The 25,729-nt window shown below is 37.5% G+C and overlaps 2 long non-coding RNA genes across 2 annotated transcripts; both read left to right on the forward strand.

The window, feature by feature from the left end:
- The first annotated feature begins 1,762 nt into the window (after nt 1-1,762).
- LOC130222511 (uncharacterized) lies at nt 1,763-7,775 on the forward strand. The gene is made up of 4 exons (XR_008836490.1): nt 1,763-1,871; nt 3,572-3,612; nt 4,415-4,494; nt 6,991-7,775. It is a non-coding gene; the product is annotated as an uncharacterized LOC130222511 (long non-coding RNA).
- Nucleotides 7,776-11,559: 3,784 nt separating this feature from the next.
- Nucleotides 11,560-20,395, forward strand: LOC130222512 (uncharacterized). The gene is made up of 3 exons (XR_008836491.1): nt 11,560-11,610; nt 12,212-12,307; nt 20,154-20,395. It is a non-coding gene; the product is annotated as an uncharacterized LOC130222512 (long non-coding RNA).
- Nucleotides 20,396-25,729: the final 5,334 nt, after the last annotated feature.

A 25,729-nucleotide genomic window follows, 5' to 3' on the forward strand; every position in this document is an offset into this window, starting at 1 on the left:
TTTTTTAAAAAATCATTTTTTTTTGACAAAAATAAAAAAATTTGGTATCACCGTGGTGTTTCGAACCCCAGTCTCGTGTGATCAGTTTTGCTCTCACACCATGAGCACTGACCACTAGGCCACCAGGATCTCACACTAACATCTGTTCGGTTGTTATATTTAAAGATCACGCAAGATCATGCAGTTACAAAAAAAAAAAAAAGATGAAATAATGATTTTATTTATTAAAAAAATTAAAAATTAATTCTAAATAAAATCCTAAAAAAGTCAAAACATTTCAAAAACACTCAACAGACATAAATAGACTCACCAGCAGTGGCAGAATCAACAGAGAATGGGGAAATGGATCTTGTGTTGGTCCAGAAATCACACTATAAAGTGTTCTAAATTAATTCTGCATAAAGAAAAAGACAAAACTAAAGTTAGACCACATTACACACCCTGACATGGTGCAAAGACACGAGTGTAAGAATACCTAAACTACAGTGTAAAACAAATACAGCAGAAAAATATTGCACTTCACTACTATAGTGGCAATCAGAATAGTTTTAAATGTAATACATTACAAAACTATTCAATTAGGAAAATTATTTAAAATACAACACATCTTTGTGAATAGTTACAGAAAAAAAGACTGAGGATTAGGAACTGCCTAGATGTGCGTTATCTCTTACATAAGCAAGGGTTTGCACTTCCCCTATACAAAGGATGATTTATATCAAGCCATGCAACTTTAAAACTTGTTCAAATTTTAACTTAAATTATAGAACTTTATTTTGCATCAAAGTTATGCACTTTGTGTTAGCAGCGTATCGCTAGTTATTAAATAACAATGTTAATCTTACAGACAAATACTTATGCATTACCTGTCACTCAGCAGATGTCCATCATTACAGTCAATGTCTGACCACATGCTTCTGCTGGACCAAACACCCTTTATTCTGTGAAGGAAAGACAAATAAACTTTTAAAAACACTTCATATCAAAGTTCTATTTACTCTGTCATCTGACATGCTCAACACAACACTACTTTAGGTTAGTGAAAACACAACAGCTTATTTGTTCTACCTAATAAGCTTTAGAAAAATCTCCATCCTAAATTCACATGACAATAACAGGAAGTTCATCAAGAGAGCAACATGTAAACAGTCTTTGTGAAACCTTCATAAAGGTGAGACTGCCTTCATACACATTTCATTATTAAATATCTATTTCTCCTGGGTTAAAGTTATATTTGAACAGAGAATGACTGACAAGGAAAGAGCAGCATCACCATACTCCAGCAAACAAATAAAAACACCTATTCGACATGTCAATAATTATTTAAATACAATTTATGACTGAAACATACCATAATACATAATATAACTGAAATATAATGAGCGCTAACGACTTTAAAAGAGGAAAATCACTAATTATGTGTGGATACTTACAGGTGACCAGAGTGACATGCTTGATGCTTGACTTTACAGCGTGTCGTTTGTTATTAACGTTATTGATGGGCTGAAATATATGCTGTTGAGTGACAGAGACTGTAACTGAGCTATCATCTGCAGTAACTGTACTTTAATGGCCTTAAAACATGAATAAGCAGTCGTGTCGAGGCGGCTGTTATCAGTGTCATGTTGTTGATGAGGCTCTAAAGGTGTCACAGTCACGCTGAACGTCAAAGCCGCTGACGCCGCCTAGTGGAGCGGAAGTGAATCAGTGTCAGTAGTTTTAATGCATGAAAACAAATAGGAAGTGTCTTTGGTGACGGGGTGCGTTTTTAGTTATATATATTTTAAATCAAGTCTGTGATCTTCTTTAAATAGTTTCGAGCAGCAGATAAACATGGAATCTAACGGATGATCAGCTTCTCAACTGAAGGGGTAAGAAATAATCAAATGTCCAATGTGTTGAACTGTAGTAGGCATGGCCGAAATATAAACAAATAATAAGAGACAAGAAGTCCTACAATACTATTTTACTAGTTGTTTATGGTTCAAATATATACTTTTGACTCAAAGTTATCTTTATTATTTAAGTTTAGAATCAATCATTTATTTTATGTTATGATATTTGCAGACTCCTAAAGCCTATTTTAAAACGACTCATTTTCCAGCTCCTCATGAAGTATATCTTACAGAACTGAACCACAAAGAGGGAAAAAGACTCTTACTGGCTGACTTGGATTGCATGGGGAAATGCAAGTTCCATCAAGTTCATCCATCAGTGTCGCAAGTTTCTCTCGAGAAGAAGAGAATTTAAAATAGTAAAAGTTTTGTTATAAACATATATTTTTTTACATTTTAAAAATATTTTTGTCAGCTGTTTTTTATCATTTCAGCATTTTTTAAAAAATCATTTTAAGTTAGATGACTTATTGCAAAAGTGAATATTTGAGCGCTTTTAACAGCAGCAGAAGGGCATTCAGTTGTCTAAATTTTGCAGTGCTCAATGGAATCAAGTGTGCATCTCTGTTCATTATGCAGATACTAATGTTATATTTTTGGTTGCAATCATATATTTGCAATAATTTACAAAGTTTAAAGCTTTGTCCAGACTACTACATTTTCATTTAATTCCCTTTATTTACTGAAAACATCTCAGTCCACACTACATGACTGAAATGTAGAGCAGCTTGAAATGCAACTGGTTGCTCTTGCTTTGATTATACTCCCTCCTGTGGATGCAGCTTCAGTAAAACGGCAGAATTTAATAATAAATAGCTACACCACTCAGAATGCTTATTTCAACTGCTAATCGACAGTAAGAAATATTCACTTAAATCATTTATAAAGTTAAAGTTAATATGATTTTGAATTATTCTTTTTTTTTTTAAAGTAGATGCATAGATAAAAAATGTTGCCTATTACACATCGACTCAAGATTGCATTGAGAAAACATTGCCACAGGCATATTAAGTGAATGCTAATGATCAATATGCAATTATTAATTATAATCTTGACCTATGCTTTATTGTTTGTTTTACGTTATAGACCTGTCATTGTAGACCTATACTGGACAGACATTTGACAGTTATAACATAGGCCTGCTCAAATGATCGCTCATGCTACAGCTTGAGAAATGCCATCCAGAGTTGAGAGGAATAATCTTTTAATTTATTATTTTTAATTATTATTGTTGTATTGAAAATGGGGAGAAAAATAATGCAGTTTTTCGATTTGCCCCATCTGCTAAGCTTTTTCCCCATGTCATCTAAACTCTCACTCATTTCTTTAAAGTGCAACATATTGTAAACATATTGTCACAAGATTATATCTTCATCAGTGAGGTTAGAAAAAGGTGGCCAGCATCATAACTCTAGTAGTTTCATCATCTGGATTGGCTCATAACTGATACTGTAGTACTGATAGCTGAATATTGCCCTACCCTAAAAAAATACATCAATGAAAAGCTTATTTATTCAGTTTTCAAGTGAAGTATAAATCACAATAATAATCAAAAAGACTTTGTGTGGTCCAGGGTAACAAATATCAGTCCATGGTTTACAATGTGATCAATCAAGGTTGCTTGAATCGCATCTGACAAATTTGGTTCTGTCTTCTTTGTCTACGTCCTCCTCCAGATCTACCTCTACCTGCGACATTGCCTTCCATACTTATTCAGGTAAACTCAGCTGTGGCTTTTTTAGTGCTTTTAATAATTACATTATTTAACCAATAGAAGGCGACAAACAGCCATCAGAAATATTTCACTGAATAATTCTTCAGAAATGACACATCTTGTAATGAAACATTAAGTTTTATGAGTGAATTATTAAATTAATAATTGAGAATGAGACTAAAAATAAATATGATGTGCTGTATAAGATGTTAGATTTATACATTTAGCATTATCAGCAACAGTAGCAAAGTTAATTTTTCACAGTATTGAGTATTGAACTTTTTTATTCAGCTGATTATTTCTTGATTTTATCTTTATTAGAATGGCAGGTTTTAAATTGTGTTTGTTAAAAGCAAACGTTTCTTGCAAAGCAAGTTCTTATAAGCAAATGACATTTGTCTCCCAAAAATTGTCCGATCAGTGACTCAAATCATAGTGTGATCCGAACCATGAGATCTGTGATCTGTTACACCACTAATGATAAATATCTGTGTCAAAGGCATTCATGTGTGTTTGATATTTTACAAATCATTGTGTGTAATGTTTTGCAAAAAGTATGAAGCTGACAATGCGCTTACAGTTGTGCAAATCTAAGCTGGTGTTTTGCTCCCTGAGTGTAAGGTTTTGTTCAATTGTGGCCAGTAAAACTTTTAGTGTGTAAGCAATTGAAAAAAAAAACAATGTACTGTCCTGATGTTTGTTAATAGTGTCAGTTTAGTGTGTGAATCTGCAGTGTTTCGCTTCTCATGAAAACCATCACATATAGAAAGACATTCATTGCTTTATGTCTGTATTTGCTCTGCAGAATCAATGGTGTGTCTGGAGCTTCACACTCATCCAGCAGAAGCATGTGGACTGTAATGATGCTCATCTGCTGATGGACAGGTCAGACTTCTCACTGGGCCTTTTTTGGAGATGCAGTACAGCGACTGTTGAGTATCGATATTTCTGCCATAATGCAATTTGTGCTGGATGCCTTTATTTAATACCCTAACTAAATAAAGAAACCAGAATCTTCTCTTGGCTATATTTATTAGCTAGAGCTTTGTTTAGGACCATTCATTCATTCATTTTCTGTTGCTTTTCCGGGGCCTGGTCGCGGGGGCAGCAGTTTTAGGAGAGAACCCCAGATTTCCCTCTCCCCAGACACTTCCTCCAGATCCCGAGGCGTTGCCAGGCCAGCCGAGAGACATAGTCCCTCCAGCGTGTCCTGGGTCTTCCCCGAGGCCTCCTCCCGGTTGGACATGCCTAGGTATGCGTCCAGGAGGCATCTGAAACAGATGCCCGAGCCACCTCAGCTGACTTCTCTCGATGTGGAGGAGCAGCGGCTCTAGTCTGAGCTCCTCCTGGGTGTTAGAGCTCTTCACCCTATCCATAAGAGTGCGCCCTGCCACGCTTCGAAGGAAACTAATTTTGGCCGCTTGTATCCGAGATCTTGTCTTTTAAGTCATGACCCAAAGCTCATGACCATAGGTGAGAGTAGGAACGTAGATTGACCGGTAAATCGAAAGCTTTGCCTTTCGGATCTGCTCCTTCTTTACCACAACGGACCGGTACATTGACCATACTGCTGCCGCTTCACCAATCTGCCTGTCAATCTCCCGTTACATTCTTCCCTCACTCGTGAACAAAACCCAGACACACTTAAACTCCTGTTTAGGAACAACTTTTTGTAATGTTGTTCAAGGAATAATTAGATTTATACCTTACCACACATTGTATCTTGATGGGTTCTGCGAATTAAGCCAATGTCCACTCCAGTGAAGAAAATTTATAAAAAATACAACTTTATTAATAAATTAAATCTAGTAAAAAAGAATAAAACAAATACAAGAACAAAACAAAATGCTTTACTTTATTCTTCGTCGAGAATAAAGAACTTACAGTATACAGAAGTCAGTTAAGCATGCTGCTGGTTTGTATGTCCCAGCCTTTTATACAGTATTCCAGCCTTTGAATACAGGTGGGCCTTTAATGTTATAAGTTGCATAAGAGTTACTGCTGATTTGCTTGGGTATAACTATATCAAAATAGCTTGTAGTATATCTATATGAAGGTAGCTTGTAGTATATCTATATGAAGGTAGCTTGTAGTATATCTATATGAAGGTAGCTTGTAGTATATCCATATCAAGGTAGCTTGTAGTATATCTATATCAAGGTAGCTTGTAGTATATCTATATGAAGGTCGCTTGTAGTATATCCATATCAAGGTAGCTTGTAGTATATCCATATCAAGGTAGCTTGTAGTATATCTATATGAAGGTAGCTTGTAGTATATCCATATCAAGGTAGCTTGTAGTATATCCATATCAAGGTAGCTTGTAGTATATCTATATGAAGGTCGCTTGTAGTATATCTATATGAAGGTAGCTTGTAGTGTATCTCTAAATATGTGAATCAACATTTGGCCAGTTCATTAGGGTTTTCCACCAATGTCATATTATTTAGCTGGTGAAGGATATCTTCTTGTGGTGGTAATGTTCCCATGTGTCCTCCAATGCTGCGATTGTAGTAATTGGTTTGAACTGTTATTTGGACCGTATCCTCCTTTAGCGGCAGCAGATGGCTGACCCACTTCAGTACGCTAACTCTCTGTCGGAGGCGCCTCTCTTATCTCTTACGCTTCTTCTCATTTCTAATAGCTGTTTTTGTAAGCACGTGAACATCCGAATATATAAGTGAAGTTCTGTGTCTCTTTCCAGTTATTGTGATTAAACCATGCAGGCACCACAAGTTAGGTGTTAGCTTTCACAACCTCTTTGAAACATTTACCAGCATTTACAGTACATCAGCAGATGTTTTTTCATCTTGTGGATCTTGCAGATCTACATATTATTGCATATAGTGTCTTTTGCATTAATTGAGCCTAATCACACTCCATAAACTCCTGCCTAAACAGAAACGTTACTTAATCTCCACTGATGTATTTTTTCATTATTACCTGTGTATGCTCTGTAGAGTGTGGATTTGCAAACACTTCTCAGATTGATCCTCATTTTGTCAAAAGAAACTGATTCAACAGAAACTCTTATTTAATTTCAGTTATCTACTGTTACTTTTTTTGAGCCTACTGTGTGGCTAAAGTATGGAAAACATTGACTTAAATCTGTCATTGAGTTTTGAGTGTGAAGGCATTGCATGAAGGTCCATGAGATTCACTGATGTAAATGCTGGTAAAGTTTTTGAGGAGGTTGTGAAAGCTAGTGCTTTCGAGGTATCGATACACAACAATCACTGTACCAGATGTGCTTTCGACATCAGATAAAAAGTCTTGTGTTTGTGTTCTTTAATGTGGCAGTCACCATATTTTCCTTTTTGGAGAGTCTCTTCTCTGGAAAGCAAATGTTTTCAACACTTTTTGTTGTTGTTTTTTTTACAGGCAAAAGCGAAACGACTGCTGGTCATGATTCTGGAGGTCAGCGGAGACGCCATGATTCCCCACACCTTCTCACTCACTGTTCAACTGTTATGTTCCCTGTTGTTACACACAAAAACAACTGTTCAAGTTACAGGTCCAGCATGCTGAGTTGGGTCTTGAATCACCTGGACTCCAACAAAACCTCATCTTCATTAACCCAGCAGAGCCACCATGGCTTTCACAATGAGTGTGTTGGAGACACTTTGATGGATGCTGATGATGGAGCTCATGAGTTATTATAGTGTTTCATTTTTAAATTGGTTTCATTTAACAATCATATTTTTACATTTAATTCATATTTCAGTTTAGTTTTTGAAAGTTTCATGAATGGTTTGGTTAGTTTTAGTTCAGTTTTTATTGTGTGAACACATTTCTATTTAGTTTCCATATATTTAGTTTGAGTAATTCTAGTTTTACAGAGTTAACAGAACACGACAGCAATGTTGGCACAGCTTACATTATCTTGTGTGCAAACCTTAACTTGTGTGTTAAACTTATTCATATTAATAAGTTTATATGCAGCTAAACATGCCAAGTTTATATTATATTTGGTGGATGAAGAAAACACGGAGCAGATGTTTTATGTTTTTTGTACATTAACATGTGCTTGAAATGTGCATCACAGATTTTGTCCAACAGCCGCAGGTCAGATTTTCTGTCATAAATGAGTGCTTATTAAATCTGAAAATTATCATTTATTTTGGCTAATTATTTAGTCTCTGTTGATTTTCAGTGACTCTTGTTAGTTCTAGTTTTTATTGTATGTATGTATGTATGTATATGTATGTAAATGCTGGTAAAGTTTGTATATATTTCAGTTGTGCACCACTGTTAATCATAAAGGTTTGAGTGACATTTTATACAGTTAAAACCTTTTGGTTTAAAAATTGGTTTGTAATACTCTTTCTAACTTTTTTAAGCTCAACATTTTAGAGATAAACTACAGCAGCTGTCACTGAAACTAAGCACAACTATAACAAACACACCTACAGCCCCATGAGCTCTGTGGTGTAGAGGATAATCGCTTGACTTTAAATGTGAAAGGCTGGATTCAAATCCCCAAAACAACAGTTTTTCATCATATTCACACACAACTTTCAATAAAACAGAACAAAACAGCACTGAAGTCTGGAGGCTGAGTGGCTCAGCTAATAGAGTGTTGTGTGTTTGTTTGGAAGACCTGAGTTTGAATCTCGTTATTGCTTATGTTAAAACCATGAGCTGCATTACATTCATCAGAGTCTGAAACAACGCTCCTCAATGTGTAAACCACAGTGGCTCCACTGACTCGACGTATGAAGAGAACATAATGGAGCAATGGAGTAACAGGTTTGAGCCCAGCTCATACAGCACTGTAATTTTATTGTGTATTTACAGGGCACACGACAGATGCAGACTGAAATATAACTTTCTTCAGGTGTTCAGATGCAAGATCTGTGATTCACAGGTAAGAGCACTGCCTTGCTGATTCAGAGGGTGCTGGTTTGAGCCAGATCTCTGCGATATGAGGAAAATCTTGTGATGGTATTGTTGTCTTAGCAATTTTATTATTAATTCGTCATACACGGACTGGCCACAATAGTGAGCTAATAATCACAAACGTTCAACAACAAACAAGAGATAATGAATACGTATCGAGTACACAGAAGGGAAAGTGCAGATCTTCATCCGCTCCACTAGGCGGCGAAAGCGGTTTCACGTTCAGTCTGACTCGCAGCTTCAGGTGTTTGTTTGACAACAAGGAGCGCCTGATGACAGACACCAAAACAAAACACGTGCAGTTTGATTTAAATACACAATTTACAGATGACAGCTTAGCGACAGACTCTTAATGTGTTTAAACAGCACATATTCCAGCTCAACAGCAAATTAAACCTGCGGAATCTGCGATAAAGAGGAGGAATGGAGTGAAGAGACTCACCTGTAAGTGTCATTTTTCTTTAAGTCATTGTTTTGCTTGTAAAGTGCCTGACATGAGCTGTGGAACAGTCTTTACAGATTTTATAATAATCATTGGTATATAGTTTACTGATATGTTGTGAAAGACTCGTCTGTCAGTTTATTTATATTTACATGATGATGGATGAAATATGTTGAATACTGTAAGATTAAAATGATTTTGATGGTGTCTTTAACCTACAGTTTATTACAAGGAGGATTTGGTATTGAAAATGAGCTTGATTGAAGGTTGTCTCAGCTTCCATGATGATTATCAGACTTTGTTTACATCTTTCTTGCTAATGTCACTGTCAGACTTTGTTTATATATATTTTAAGGAGTAGAATTGTGATATTTATATTGTAAAGCAGCATAAATCTGGACTTACGCTTGTTAAAAAAAGTCAATTAAAGAGTTTTTGTAGAGCTGCAGTGTTTAATACTGTACCTGTCAAATAGACAATATCTATCTATCTATATATGTCATCTTATGTTTATGAGCTGTTACGTTGGTGAAGTGATGAATTCTGATGTTTTAGATGTGTTTTCTGCAGTAAAGTGTTTATTTGTGTGTTTCCTCTCCAGAATGAAGGTTGTGTTTGGACTGTACAGCCAACAGAATCAGAGCTCTGGACATTTGACAGCCATGGACTGTAAGGATGGACATCTGCTGCTGGACAGGTGAGACCCGCACCTTGTGTTTGAGGTTTGGTGTGTCGGTTACCATCATTTTCTTTCTGGAGGGTCATCCCTCTGGAAAGGAAATGATGGTAACCGAAACGGGTGGAGAAGGGACGGGGACCCAAAATTTTATACAGCTAAATTTAATTTTGTAGTAAAAAGCAGCATAACCCCTGCTGTACATGGCCCCGTAGGTCAGGGTGGGACCCGACCCATCCCACCCCTTCTTTCACACCACACTCACACATATCGCAGTGATCTGGCTGGGATTGAACCAGCGACCTCTTAACCCATGAGGCATTGCTCTACCACTGAGCCACAGATCACATAAAGAATGATGTGCTGGAACTCATATTTGACTATTATTTCACTTCCTGATGTGCAAGAAATGAGCAGAGCTGGGCTTTGAACCCAAGTCTTTACAACAGCCTTCAGTATGGAGGACATGTGTTCAGCCAGTAGCACCGCTGCAGCTTTCACTCTTATTGCAGGAGTTTAGCAAAGTTTGTCAGATATAATCCAGTTATTTCATCAATGTAATAATGAGATTTGAACCCAGGACTTCTCAATGACGACACAATGCACTAACCAATGAGCCACAGATCTGCTAATTAAGTACTCTCTGGAACTTTTATTTTACTCTGATTTTACAACAATCCTGAGAAGAAAACATCAACATGCTGAAGCAGGATTTGAACCCACGACTCCTGCATCAGAGAACACATGTTAAACTACTTGCACCACTGTGACTTCACCCTCAGTGCTGTTGTTTTGAACACTTTGTTGATTTATTTACATCAGTTTATCATAATCAAGAGCGGGATTTGAGTTCAGAAGGTGCAGCTGATCATCCACTGAGCCACAGAGCCTGTGAGGAGTGTAAGAGGCTCTTAATGCATTTATTTTTATGCACGACTCATTTTTGGATTAATTTAAAATGTCACATGCAGAAATAATAATAATTAAATTAAAAAATACGAACATCATTTGTAAATATCGTTTATTTATTCAAGTTTATTAAATAAAAACAAGAGTCGTATTCGCCTTGAAGCTTTTTAGGATCTAAAAGACTTTGATTAACAGCTTCAGGTTTTATTGATCAGGCTGGAGGTGAAATACTGAAGTGGATCTTCAGGATCAGGATTAGACAAGCGCTCGAGAAAAGAAAAGGCTTGATTTAATTCAGTTTTCATGTATTAATGCAGATCCTCTTATTCTCCACAAGATGAAGCTGAAGCACTGATCTGATCTCATGCATCTGTTAGAAATAAAGCTGCCATTAAACACCAATGATTGTTTAGTTGTTGTTAATATCATCAGTTTAGAGGAATTCACAATTTAACACAGATTTATTTGTCCAAATATGCTGTATGCACTCAACAATCAGTAAAACTCTACAATAAATGCTGCTTGGGTTTGCAAATGGAACTTAAATTTAACTAAAACTAGTGAACAACATTTAAGAAAGATGTGAAACAGATAAACTGCACAGAGATACAGACTAAACGACTCTGAAAATCTTTTGTCCCGTTTTGAGTGTTTACACTTGAGGCTTGGCCATTTAGCACTATCTTAACACATCAGCGTGTTCAGCTCCTGAATAAATCGTAGATTCGTTAGCAAATGTACAAAAATCAAGCCCCAGTTCAAAGTCTTTTTAATACCTAAAGTCTATCGAGTACACAGAAGCGAAAGTGCAGATCTTCATCCGCTCCACTAGGTGGCGCGAGCGGGTTTACGTCCAGTCTGACTCGAAGCTTCAGGTGTTTGTTTGACAACAAGGAGCGCGTGATGACAGACACCAAAACAAAACACGTGCAGTTTGATTTAAATACACAATTTACAGATGACAGCTTAGCGACAGACTCTTAATGTGTTTAAACAGCACATATTCCAGCTCAACAGCAATTTAAACCTGCGGAATCTGCGATAAAGAGGAGGAATGGAGTGAAGAGACTCACCTGTAAGTGTCATTTCTCTTTAAGTCATTGTTTTGCTTGTAAAGTGCCTGACATGAGCTGTGGAACAGTCTTTACACATTTTATAATAATCATTGGTATATATTTTTCTGATATGTTGTGAAAGACTCGTCTGTCAGTTTATTTATATTTACATGATGATGGATGAAATATGTTGAATACTGTAAGATTAAAATGATTTTGATGGTGTCTTTAACCTACAGTTTATTACAAGGAGGATTTGGTATTGAAAATGAGCTTGATTGAAGGTTGTCTCAGCTTCCATGATGATTATCAGACTTTGTTTACATCTTTCTTGCTAATGTCACTGTCAGACTTTGTTTATATATATTTTAAGGAGTAGAATTGTGATATTTATATTGTAAAGCAGCATAAATCTGGACTCACGCTTGTTAAAAAAGTCAATTAAAGAGTTTTTGTAGAGCTGCAGTGTTTAATACTGTACCTGTCAAATAGACAATATCTATCTATCTATATATGTCATCATCTTATGTTTATGAGCTGTTACGTTGGTGAAGTGATGAATTCTGATGTTTTAGATGTGTTTTCTGCAGTAAAGTGTTTATTTGTGTGTTTCCTCTCCAGAATGAAGGTTGTGTTTGGACTGTACAGCCAACAGAATCAGAGCTCTGGACATTTGACAGCCATGGACTGTAAGGATGGACATCTGCTGCTGGACAGGTGAGACCCGCACCTTGTGTTTGAGGTTTGGTGTGTCGGTTACCATCATTTTCTTTCTGGAGGGTCGTCCCTCTGGAAAGGAAATGATGGTAACCGAAACGGGGGGAGAAGGGACGGGGACCCAAATTTTTATACAGCTAAATTTAATTTTGTAGTAAAAAGCAGCATAACCCCTGCTGTACATGGCCCCGTAGGTCAGGGTGGGACCCGACCCATCCCACCCCTTCTTTCACACCACACTCACACATATCGCAGTGATCTGGCTGGGATTGAACCAGCGACCTCTTAACCCATGAGGCATTGCTCTACCACTGAGCCACAGATCACATAAAGAATGATGTGCTGGAACTCATATTTGACTATTATTTCACTTCCTGATGTGCAATAAATGAGCAGAACTGGGCTTTGAACCCAAGTCTTTACAACAGCCTTCAGCATGGAGGACATGTGTTCATCCAGTTGCACCACTGTGGCTTTCACTTTTGTTTGAGGAGTTTAGTAAAGTTTGTCAGATATAATGCCAGTTATTTCATCTATGTAATAATGAGATTTGAACCCAGGACTCCTCGATGACGACACAATAAACAGCACAGCATTCTAACCAGTGAGCCACAGATCTGTTAAATGAACACATGCTGGAACTTATATTTACTCTGATTTTACAATTATCCTGTTAAAATCATAAGTTAAAGTGAGATTTGAACCCACAACTCCATCACCAGAGAACAAGTGTTTAACCACTTGCTCCACTGCATGTTTGGACACTTACTTGGATTTCATCACCAACATTGATCACAATCAAAAGTGGGATCTGAACCCATGAAATGATTAACAGAGAATACATTTAACCCCATGCGCCACTGTGACTTTCCTGTAAATTGCTGGTGTTTTGGACACTCTGTTGCATTTAATGACATCTCTCCTGCCATTTAAATATAAGATTTAAACACACAAATCTAACAAGTGTTGGATTTAAAAGTGAGGTTTAATTTCCAATTCAGTAACAGAGAGAGCGGCTGATTATCCACTGAGACAGAGCCTGTGTTGAGTGCAGGAGATTTTCACACACTTTTTTTGTTCAGTTTGAGTTTCTGCCTCCTGATAATCCAATCATTTCAGTCTATTATCTGTGTAAGTATGTGTGACAAAGTTATTTCTACTGTACGAGCAATTTTTTTTGTAACATTTGCCTTAAAGCTTCTTGTTAGCTGAAGGTCCTTCATTAACAGTCTCAGGTGTTTTGAATCAGGTTGGAGGTGAACTGGAGAGTGGATCTTCAGGATCAGGATCAGACAACTGCTTGAGAGAAAAAAGGCTCAATTTAATTCAGTTTTCATGTATTAATGCAGATCCACATATTGTCCACAAGATGGAGCTGAAACACTGATCTGATCTCAATCATCAACTTATTTAATGGCAGCTTTATTTAAAACAGAGATGCATGTCATCAGATCAGTGTTTCAGCTCCATCTTGTGGACAATATGTAGATCTGCATTAATACCTGTAAACTCAATAAAATCGAGCCTTTTTTTCTCTACAGCAGTTGTCTGATCCTGATCCTGAAGATCCACTCTCCAGTTCACCTCCAACCTGATTCAAAACACCTGAGACTGTTAATGAAGGATCTTCAGCTAACAAGAAACTTCAAGCAAATCTGACACAGTCTGTAATTCAAACAATCTTAAAAGATTTATTTGACTAAACTATGAAAGTTGTTTACAAATCATGTGTGTGTGTTTTAGTGTGATTGTGATTTGGAAATAAGAATAAAAGTGTATTTGCTATTCTTTATTCAATTCATTCATTTATTTGACCATTTTTATATTTATTAGTTGTGCTTGTGACATTTTAAGGTCATCTAAAAATTACTCGTACAGCAGAAATAACTTTGACACATACACAGATAATAGACTGAGATGATTGGATTATCAAGAGCCAGGAACTCAAACTGAAGAAAAAAGTGTGTGAAAATCTCCTGCACTCATTACAGGCTCTGTCTTAGTGAATAATCAGGTGCACTCTCTGTGCTGAGGTCTGGAAATTAAATCTCACTTGATAGAGTCATGGGTTAAAATCTCACTTTTAAATGTGACGATAGATGTCATCAAATTCAACAAAGTGTTCAAAACACAAGCGTTTCACGTGAAAGTCACAGTGGTGCATGTGGTTAAATGTGTTCACTGTTGGTTCATTGTAGTGAGTTCAAATCCCTCTTTAAATTATTCTTATTAAATCTGACAAAGTCTCAAAAACATGTACGGTCAGTATCATAGCCACAGTGGTGCATGTGATTAAAAATCTTCTCTCATGATGTTGGAGTCGTGGGTTCAAATCCTGCTTCAGCCTGTTTTAACAAAATTGTTGTAAAATCAGAGTGAAATAAAAGTTCCAGCATAAGTTCAGTCAACTGTTCTGTGGCTCAGTGGTTAGAGCATTGTGTTGTTATTGAGAAGTCCTGAGTTCAAACCTCATTATTTCAATCATTAAATAACTGGATTATATCTGACAAACTTTGCTAAACTCCTGCATTAAGAGTGAAAGCTGCAGTGGTGCTACTGACTGAACACATGTCCTCCATGCTGAAAGCTGTTGTAAAGACTTGGGTTCAAAGCCCAGCTCTGCTCATTTATTGCACATCAGGAAGTGAAATAATAGTCAAATATGAGTTCCAGCACATCATTCTTTATGTGATCTGTGGCTCAGTGGTAGAGCAATGCCTCATGGGTTAAGAGGTCGCTGGTTCAATCCCAGCCAGATCACTGCGATATGTGTGAGTGTGGTGTGAAAGAAGGGGTGGGATGGGTCGGGTCCCACCCTGACCTACGGGGCCATGTACAGCAGGGGTTATGCTGCTTTTTACTACAAAATTAAATTTAGCTGTATAAAATTTTGGGTCCCCGTCCCTTCTCCCCCCGTTTCGGTTACCATCATTTCCTTTCCAGAGGGACGACCCTCCAGAAAGAAAATGATGGTAACCGACACACAAAACCTCAAACACAAGGTGCGGGTCTCACCTGTCCAGCAGCAGATGTCCATTCTTACAGTCCATGGCTGTCAAATGTCCAGAGCTCTGATTCTGTTGGCTGTACAGTCCAAACACAACCTTCATTCTGGAGAGGAAACACACAAATAAACACTTTACTGCAGAAAACACATCTAAAACATCAGAATTCATCACTTCACCAACGTAACAGCTCATAAACATAAGATGACATATATAGATAGATAGATATTGTCTATTTGACAGGTACAGTATTGAACACTGAGGCTCTACAAAAGCTTACTAGTTGACCTTTTTAAACAAGCATTTAACAAGGAATTTAACAAGATGTTCCACAGCTCATGTCAGTCATTTTACAAGAAAAACAATGACTTAAAGAGAAATGACACTTACAGGTGAGTCTCTTCACTCCATTCCTCCTCTTTATCGCAGATTCCACTTGTTTAATTTGCTGTTCAGCTAGAATATGTGCTAATTAAACACATTAAGAGTCTGTCGCTAAGCTGTCATCTGTAAATTGTGTATTTAAATCAAACTGCACGTGTTTTGTTTTGGTGTCAGTCATCACGCGCTCCTTGTTGTCAAACAAACACCTGAAGCTGCGAGTCAGACTGGACGTGAAACCGCTTTCGCCGCCTAGTGGAGCGGATGAAGAACTGCACTGCCGCTTCTGTCTACTCCATCAGGCTGTAAACTTTAGGTAGCAAAAGACTTTGAAATGGGGCTTGATTTTCATATATTTGCAAACTAATTTATGATTTATGTAGGAGCTGAACACGTTGATGTGGTAGGATAGTGGTATGACACAAGCCTCAGGTATAAACACTAAAGACAGGACAGAAGGTTTTCAGAGTCGTTTATTCTGTAATTCTGTGCAGTTTATCTGTTTTGTATCTTTCTGAAGTGATGTTCACTTAAACTTGTTGTATTTTAATGTCACTGTTCACATTTAAAGTAGCATTTGACCTAATTATTGAGTGCAAACAGCATATTTGGACAAATAAATCTGTGTTAAAATGGAGATTTCTTTCAATTCATTTAAACTGATGATATTAATGACAAGGAAACATTTAATGGCAGCTTTATTTAAAACAGAGATGCAAGAAATCGGATCAGTGTTTCAGCTCCATCCTGTGGACAGTATGTGGATCTGCATTAATACATGAAAACTGAATTAAATCAAGCCTTTTCTTTTCTCGAGCGCTTGTCTAATCCTGATCCTGAAAATCCACTTCAGTATTTCACCTCCAGCCTGATCAATAAGACCTGAAGCTGTTAATCAAAGTCTTTTAGATCCTAAGAAGCTTCAAAGTTAATGAAGTTAGACTCTTGTTTTTATTTCAAATAAATGAACGATATTTACAAATGATGCTCGTGTTATCAATTTAGTTTCAGCATGTAACTTTTTAAATGAATCCAAAATGAGGCACACACAGTTGAAATACTTTAGTTTTAATAAATAAAAAATGAATGTGTGAAAAGTCTGTCAAACTCATCTCAGGCTCTGTGGCTCAGTGGGTAATCTGCTGCTTGTTCTGTGCTGAAGTCTGGAGCTCAAATCCTACTTTTCATTGTGATAAACAGTGGTTATTAAGTGCAACAAAGTGTCCAAAACACCAGCATTGATTGTGAAAGACACAGTGGCACAAGTGGTAAAACTCATGGTCTTTGATGAAGGAGTCGTGGGTTCAAATCTCTCTTCTGCTCGTTGAAGTTTTAACAGGATCGTTGTGAAATCAGAGTGCAATATAAGTTCCAGCATGTGTTCAGTCAAGAGACCTGTGGCTCAGTGGTTAGAGCGTTGTGTTGTTATTGAGAAGTCCTGGGTTCAAACCTCATTATTTCAATCATTAAATAACTGGATTTTATCTGACAAACTTTACCAAACTCCTGCATTAAGAGTGAAAGCCACAGTGGTGCTACTGGATGAACATATGTCCTCCATGCTGAAGGCTGTTGTAAAGACTTGGGTTCAAAGCCCAGCTCTGCTCATTTATTGCACATCAGGAAGTGAAATGATAGTCAAATATGAGTTCCAGCACATCATTCTTTATGTGATCTGTGGCTCAGTGGTAGAGCAATGCCTCATGGGTTAAGAGGTCGCTGGTTCAATCCCAGCCAGATCACTGCGATATGTGTGAATGTGGTGTGAAAGAAGGGGTGGGATGGGTCGGGTCCCACCCTGACCTACGGGGCCATGTACAGCAGGGGTTATGCTGCTTTTTACTACAAAATTAAATTTAGCTGTATAAAATTTTGGGTCCCCGTCCCTTCTCCACCCGTTTTGGTTACCATCATTTCCTTTCCAGAGGGACGACCCTCCAGAAAGAAAATGATGGTAACCGACACACCAAACCTCAAACACAAGGTGCGGGTCTCACCTGTCCAGCAGCAGATGTCCATCCTTACAGTCCATGGCTGTCAAATGTCCAGAGCTCTGATTCTGTTGGCTGTACAGTCCAAACACAACCTTCATTCTGGGGAGGAAACACACAAATAAACACTTTAGTGCCGAAAACACATCTAAAACATCAGAATTCATCACTTCACCAACATAACAGCTCATAAACATAAGATGACATATATAGATAGATAGATATTGTCTATTTGACAGGTACAGTATTAAACACTGCAGCTCTACAAAAACTCTTTAATTGACTTTTTTAACAAGCGTAAGTCCAGATTTATGCAGCTTTACAATATAAATATCACAATTCTACTCCTTAAAATATATATAAACAAAGTCTGACAGTGACATTAGCAAGAAAGATGTAAACAAAGTCTGATAATCATCATGGAAGCTGAGACAACCTTCAATCAAGCTCATTTTCAATACCAAATCCTCCTTGTAATAAACTGTAGGTTAAAGACACCATCAAAATCATTTTAATCTTACAGTATTCAACATATTTCATCCATCATCATGTAAATATAAATAAACTGACAGACGAGTCTTTCACAACATATCAGTAAAATATATACCAATGATTATTATAAAATGTCTAAAGACTGTTCCACAGCTCATGTCAGGCACTTTACAAGCAAAACAATGACTTAAAGAGAAATGACACTTACAGGTGAGTCTCTTCACTCCATTCCTCCTCTTTATCGCAGATTCCGCAGGTTTAAATTGCTGTTGAGCTGGAATATGTGCTGTTTAAACACATTAAGTCTGTCGCTAAGCTGTCATCTGTAAATTGTGTATTTAAATCAAACTGCACGTGTTTTGTTTTGGTGTCAGTCATCACGCGCTCCTTGTTGTCAAACAAACACCTGAAGCTGTGAGTCAGACTGGACGTGAAACCGCTTTCGCCGCCTAGTGGAGCGGATGAAGAACTGCACTGCCGCTTCTGTGTACTCGATAGACTTTAGGTATTAAAAAGACTTTGAACTGGGGCTTGATTTTTGTACATTTGCAAACGAATCTACGATTTATTCAGGAGCTGAACACGCTGATGTGTTAAGATAGTGCTAAATGGCCAAGCCTCAAGTGTAAACACTCAAAACGGGACAAAATATTTTCCAGAAAGTGTCCAATCAGCAGATCTGTGGCTCAATGGTTAGCTCGTAGCTTGTATATCTACATGAAGGTAGCTTGTAGTATATCTATATCAAGGTAACTTGTAGTATATCTATATGAAGGTAGCTTGTAGTATATCTATATCAAGGTAGCTTGTATATCTATATGAAGGTAGCTTGTAGTATATCTATATGAAGGTAGCTTGTAGTGTATCTCTAAATATGTGAATCAACATTTGGCCAGTTCATCAGGGTTTTCCACCAAAGTCATACTATTTAGCTGGTGAAGGATATCTTCTTTTGGTGGTAACGTTCCCATGTCTCCTCCAATGCTGCGATTGTAGTAATTGGTTTGAACTGTTATTTGGACCGTATCCTCCTTTAGCGGCAGCAGATGGCTGACCCACTTCAGTACGCTAACTCTCTGTCGGAGGCACCTCTCTCATCTCTTACGCTTCTTCTCATTTCTAATAGCTGTTTTTATAAGCACGTGAACGTCCGAATATATAAGTGAAGTTCTGTGTCTCTTTCCAGTTATTGTGATTAAACCATGCAGGCACCACAAGTTAGGTGTTAGCTTTCACAACCTCTTTGAAACATTTACCAGCATTTACAGTTCATCAGCAGATGTTTTTTCATCTTGTGGATCTTGCAGATCTACATATTATTGCAAATAGTGTCTTTTGCATTAATTGAGCCTAATCACACTCCATAAACTCCTGCCTAAACAGAAACGTTACTTAATCTCCACTGATGTATTTTTTCATTATTACCTGTGTAAGCTCTGTAGAGTGTGGATTTGCAAACACTTCTCAGATTGATCCTCATTTTATCAAAAGAAACTGATTCAACAGAAACTCTTATTTAATTTCAGTTATCTACTGTTACTTTGCATTACTTGTGCAGCTTGCCTTGTGGTTATGTTACCTAAGTCTTACCTAAGGTTTGAGCCCTGTTTGCGGTATGGCTACCTCCTTTGTCTACTCTTATCTGTTACTCAGGCTGCTCTTGAGCCTACTGTGTGGCTAAAGTATGGAAAACATCGACTTAAATCTGTCATTGAGTTTTGAGTGTGAAGGCATTGCATGAAGGTCCATGAGATTCACTGATGTAAATGCTGGTAAAGTTTTTGAGGAGGTTGTGGAAGCTAGTGCTTTCGAGGTATCGATACACAACAATCACTGTACCAGATGTGCTTTCGACATCTGTTAAAAAGTCTTGTGTTTGTGTTCTTTAACGTGGCAGTCACCATATTTTCCTTTTTGGAGAGTCTCTTCTCTGGAAAGCAAATGTTTTCAACACTTTTTGTTGTTGTTTTTTTACAGGCAAAAGCGAAACGACTGCTGGTCATGATTCTGGAGGTCAGCGGAGACGCCATGATTCCCCACACCTTCTCACTCACTGTTCAACTGTTATGTTCCCTGTTGTTACACACAAAAACAACTGTTCAAGTTACAGGTCCAGCATGCTGAGTTGGGTCTTGAATCACCTGGACTCCAACAAAACCTCATCTTCATTAACCCAGCAGAGCCACCATGGCTTTCACAATGAGTGTGTTGGAGACACTTTGATGGATGCTGATGATTGAGCTCATGAGTTATTATTGTGTTTCATTTTTAAATTGGTTTCATTTAACAATCATATTTTTACATTGAATTCATATTTCAGTTTAGTTTTTGAAAGTTTCATGAATGGTTTGGTTAGTTTTAGTTCAGTTTTTATTGTGTGAACACATTTCTATTTAGTTTCCATATATTTAGTTTGAGTAATTGTAGTTTTACAGAGTTAACAGAACACGACAGCAATGTTGGCACAGCTTACATTATCTTGTGTGCAAACCTTAACTTGTGTGTGAAACTTATTCATATTAATAAGTTTATATGCAGTTAAACATGCCAAGTTTATATTATATTTGGTGGATGAAGAAAACACGGAGCAGATGTTTTATGTTTTTTGTACATTAACGTGCTTGAAATGTGCATCACAGATTTTGTCCAACAGCCGCAGGTCAGATTTTCTGTCATAAATGAGTGCTTATTAAATCTGAAAATTATCATTTATTTTTGGCTAATTATTTAGTCTCTGTTGATTTTCAGTGACTCTTGTTAGTTCTAGTTTTTATTGTATATATGAATGTATGTATGTATGCATGTATGTATATGTATGTATATGCTGGTAAAGTTTGTATATATTTCAGTTGTGCACCACTGTTAATTATAAAGGTTTGAGTGACATTTTATATAGTTAAAACCTTTTGGTTTAAAAATTGGTTTGTAATACTCTTTCTAACTTTTTTAAGCTCAACATTTTAGAGATAAACTACAGCAGCTGTCACTGAAACTAAGCACAACTATAACAAACACACCTACAGCCCCATGAGCTCTGTGGTGTAGAGGATAATCACTTGACTTTAAATGTGAAAGGCTGGATTCAAATCCCCAAAACAACAGATTTTCATCATATTCACACACAACTTTCAACAAAACAGAACAAAACAGCACTGAAGTCTGGAGGCTGAGTGGCTCAGCTAATAGAGTGTTGTGTGTTTGTTTGGAAGACCTGAGTTTGAATCTCGTTATTGCTTATGTTAAAACCATGAGCTGCATTACATTCATCAAAGAGTCTGAAACAACGCTCCTCAATGTGTAAACCACAGTGGCTCCACTGACTCGACGTATGAAGAGAACATAATGTAGCAATGGAGTAACAGGTTTGAGCCCAGCTCATACAGCACTGTAATTTTATTGTGTATTTACAGGGCACACGACAGATGAAGACTGAAATATAACTTTCTTCAGGTTTTCAGACGCAAGATCTGTGATTCACAGGTAAGAGCACTGCCTTGCTGATTCAGAGGGTGCTGGTTTGAGCCAGATCTCTGCGATATGAGGAAAATCTTGTGATAGTATTGTTGTCTTAGCAATTTTATTATAAATTCGTCATACACGGACTGGCCACAATAGTGAGCTAATAATCACAAACGTTCAACAACAAACAAGAGATAATGAATACGTATCGAGTACACAGAAGGTAAAGTGCAGTTCTTCAGCCGCTGCACTAGGCGGCGAAAGCGGTTTCACGTTCAGTCTGACTCGCAGCTTCAGGTGTTTGTTTGACAACAAGGAGCGCGTGATGACAGACACCAAAACAAAACACGTGCAGTTTGATTTAAATACACAATTTACAGATGACAGCTTAGCGACAGACTCTTAATGTGTTTAAACAGCACATATTCCAGCTCAACAGCTAATTAAACCTGCGGAATCTGCGATAAAGAGGAGGAATGGAGTGAAGAGACTCACCTGTAAGTGTCATTTCTCTTTAAGTCATTGTTTTGCTTGTAAAGTGCCTGACATGAGCTGTGGAACAGTCTTTAGACATTTTATAATAATCATTGGTATATATTTTACTGATATGTTGTGAAAGACTCGTCTGTCAGTTTATTTATATTTACATGATGATGGATGAAATATGTTGAATACTGTAAGATTAAAATGATTTTGATGGTGTCTTTAACCTACAGTTTATTACAAGGAGGATTTGGTATTGAAAATGAGCTTGATTGAAGGTTGTCTCAGCTTCCATGATGATTATCAGACTTTGTTTACATCTTTCTTGCTAATGTCACTGTCAGACTTTGTTTATATATATTTTAAGGAGTAGAATTGTGATATTTATATTGTAAAGCAGCATAAATCTGGACTTACGCTTGTTAAAAAAGTCAATTAAAGAGTTTTTGTAGAGCTGCAGTGTTTAATACTGTACCTGTCAAATAGACAATATCTATCTATCTATATATGTCATCTTATGTTTATGAGCTGTTATGTTGGTGAAGTGATGAATTCTGATGTTTTAGATGTGTTTTCTGCAGTAAAGTGTTTATTTGTGTGTTTCCTCTCCAGAATGAAGGTTGTGTTTGGACTGTACAGCCAACAGAATCAGAGCTCAGGACATTTGACAGCCATGGACTGTAAGGATGGACATCTGCTGCTGGACAGGTGAGACCCGCACCTTGTGTTTGAGGTTTGGTGTGTCGGTTACCATCATTTTCTTTCTGGAGGGTCGTCCCTCTGGAAAGGAAATGATGGTAACCGAAACGGGTGGAGAAGGGACGGGGACCCAAAATTTTATACAGCTAAATTTAATTTTGTAGTAAAAAGCAGCATAACCCCTGCTGTACATGGCCCCGTAGGTCAGGGTGGGACCCGACCCATCCCACCCCTTCTTTCACACCACATTCACACATATCGCAGTGATCTGGCTGGGATTGAACCAGCGACCTCTTAACCCATGAGGCATTGCTCTACCACTGAGCCACAGATCACATAAAGAATGATGTGCTGGAACTCATATTTGACTATCATTTCACTTCCTGATGTGCAATAAATGAGCAGAGCTGGGCTTTGAACCCAAGTCTTTACAACAGCCTTCAGCATGGAGGACATATGTTCATCCAGTAGCACCACTGTGGCTTTCACTCTTAATGCAGGAGTTTGGTAAAGTTTGTCAGATATAATCCAGTTATTTAATGATTGAAATAATGAGGTTTGAACCCAGGACTCCTCGATGACGACACAATGCACTAACCAATGAGCCACAGATCTGCTGATTAGATGCTCTCTGGAACTTTTATTTTACTCTGATTTTACAATCCTGTGAAGAAAACATCAACATGCTGAAGCAGGATTTGAACCCACGACTCCTGCATCAGAGAACACATGTTAAACTACTTGCACCACTGTGACTTCACCCTCAGTGCTGTTGTTTTGAACACTTTGTTGATTTATTTACATCAGTTTATCATAATCAAGAGCGGGATTTGAGTTCAGAGTTTTTAAAATAAAAACAAGAGTCGTATTCGCCTTGAATCTTCTTGTCATCTGAAAGTGTTTGATTAACAGCTTCAGGTTTTATTGATCAGGCTGGAGGTGAAATACTGAAGTGGATCTTCAGGATCAGGATTAGACAAGCGCTCGAGAAAAGAAAAGGCTTGATTTAATTCAGTTTTCAGGTATTAATGCAGATCCACATATTGTCCACAGGATGGAGCTGAAACACTGATCTGATTTCTTGCATCTCTGTTTTTAAATAAAGCTGCCATTAAATGTTTCCTTGTCATTAATATCATCAGTTTAAATGAATTGAACGCAGTCTCCATTTTAACACAGATTTATTTCTCCAAATATGCCGTTTGCACTCAATAATTAGGTCAAATGCTACTTTAAATGTGAACAGTGACATTAAAATACAACAAGTTTAAGTGAACATCACTTCAGAAAGATACAAAACAGATAAACTGCACAGAATTACAGAATAAACGACTCTGAAAACCTTCTGTCCTGTCTTTAGTGTTTATACCTGAGGCTTGTGTCATACCACTATCCTACCACATCAACGTGTTCAGCTCCTACATAAATCATAAATTAGTTTGCAAATATATGAAAATCAAGCCCCATTTCAAAGTCTTTTGCTACCTAAAGTTTACAGCCTGATGGAGTAGACAGAAGCGGCAGTGCAGTTCTTCATCCGCTCCACTAGGCGGCGAAAGCGGTTTCACGTCCAGTCTGACTCGCAGCTTCAGGTGTTTGTTTGACAACAAGGAGCGCGTGATGACTGACACCAAAACAAAACACGTGCAGTTTGATTTAAATACACAATTTACAGATGACAGCTTAGCGACAGACTTAATGTGTTTAAACAGCACATATTCCAGCTCAACAGCAAATTAAACAAGTGGAATCTGCGATAAAGAGGAGGAATGGAGTGAAGAGACTCACCTGTAAGTGTCATTTCTCTTTAAGTCATTGTTTTGCTTGTAAATTGCCTGACATGAGCTGTGGAACAGTCTTTAGACATTTTATAATAATCATTGGTATATATTTTACTGATATGTTGTGAAAGACTCGTCTGTCAGTTTATTTATATTTACATGATGATGGATGAAATATGTTGAATACTGTAAGATTAAAATGATTTTGATGGTGTCTTTAACCTACAGTTTATTACAAGGAGGATTTGGTATTGAAAATGAGCTTGATTGAAGGTTGTCTCAGCTTCCATGATGATTATCCGACTTTGTTTACATCTTTCTTGCTAATGTCACTGTCAGACTTTGTTTATATATATTTTAAGGAGTAGAATTGTGATATTTATATTGTAAAGCTGCATAAATCTGGACTTACGCTTGTTAAAAAAGTCAATTAAAGAGATTTTGTAGAGCTGCAGTGTTTAATACTGTACCTGTCAAATAGACAATATCTATCTATCTATATATGTCATCTTATGTTTATGAGCTGTTACGTTGGTGAAGTGATGAATTCTGATGTTTTAGATGTGTTTTCTGCAGTAAAGTGTTTATTTGTGTGTTTCCTCTCCAGAATGAAGGTTGTGTTTGGACTGTACAGCCAACAGAATCAGAGCTCTGGACATTTGACAGCCATGGACTGTAAGGATGGACATCTGCTGCTGGACAGGTGAGACCCGCACCTTGTGTTTGAGGTTTGGTGTGTCGGTTACCATCATTTTCTTTCTGGAGGGTCGTCCCTCTGGAAAGGAAATGATGGTAACCGAAACGGGTGGAGAAGGGATGGGGACCCAAAATTTTATACAGCTAAATTTAATTTTGTAGTAAAAAGCAGCATAACCCCTGCTGTACATGGCCCCGTAGGTCAGGGTGGGACCCGACCCATCCCACTCCTTCTTTCACACCACATTCACACATATCGCAGTGATCTGGCTGGGATTAAACCAGCGACCTCTTAACCCATGAGGCATTGCTCTACCACTGAGCCACAGATCACATAAAGAATGATGTGCTGGAACTCATATTTGACTATTATTTCACTTCCTGATGTGCAATAAATGAGCAGAGCTGGGCTTTGAACCCAAGTCTTTACAACAG

Source organism: Danio aesculapii, chromosome 4 (genome assembly GCF_903798145.1).
Source record: "Danio aesculapii chromosome 4, fDanAes4.1, whole genome shotgun sequence".
Lineage (NCBI taxonomy): Eukaryota > Metazoa > Chordata > Actinopteri > Cypriniformes > Danionidae > Danio > Danio aesculapii.